This window comes from Opisthorchis viverrini (assembly GCF_000715545.1).
Source record: "Opisthorchis viverrini unplaced genomic scaffold opera_v5_6, whole genome shotgun sequence".
Lineage (NCBI taxonomy): Eukaryota > Metazoa > Platyhelminthes > Trematoda > Opisthorchiida > Opisthorchiidae > Opisthorchis > Opisthorchis viverrini.
The window spans coordinates 2,086,149-2,086,878 of NW_008751662.1; positions in this window are offsets into that span (position 1 = coordinate 2,086,149).

The window sequence follows — 730 nt, forward strand, 5'->3', positions numbered from 1 at the left end:
TGACTGATCGAAAGTTCGAACAAATATAATTATCGTAAGGAGAGGATAAGTTGCGATAATTGCTGGAACAGTGATGCGAACTTTTGTGTGTGAAATCGATTGAGTGACTCTGGTGGGTGACAACAGATTGTTTCAATCTGTGGATAAGCAATGCATGTGTGAAAAATTTGGCGTAAACAACTGTACCGGGCGACCGATTCGATGTCCAGTGTTACTTCGTCCTAATTGGTTTTCAAGTGGATATGACGAGGCGCCAGGATAAGGGGGGTGAGCATGCACGTTTGATGGGACGACGGTCTTGAATGGAAGAAGGATGAAAGTGTGGTGTTCCTTGTAGGGGTAGAAAACACCCGAAAAGGAACAGACAAGTCAGAATGGGTAGGTTTACAACTTTCCTATTGGTCGGAGCGGAGCGAACGCTTCACGGGGCTGTCTGTTCATTGGGCAACACTGTTCGCTTAATTTCCCTCACAATGTCGCGGAGAGGATTTGATGATCAGCCTGTTGGGATATGTTTTTGTCATGCACAAAGGAATGCGCCAGTAATTAATTCTACTTTGCCCAATGAATTTAGATCACTGCACGTTTCAGAGAACATCGATTTATCAGCATGTGTAGGAAATTCATCAGCAAGAATACAACGTATGTTATTGGGGTATGCTAGAAAGACGCGCATAAAGTGAACGCACAAGAGTATAAACATCGGAAATGCTAACGTTAGCCACAGGCT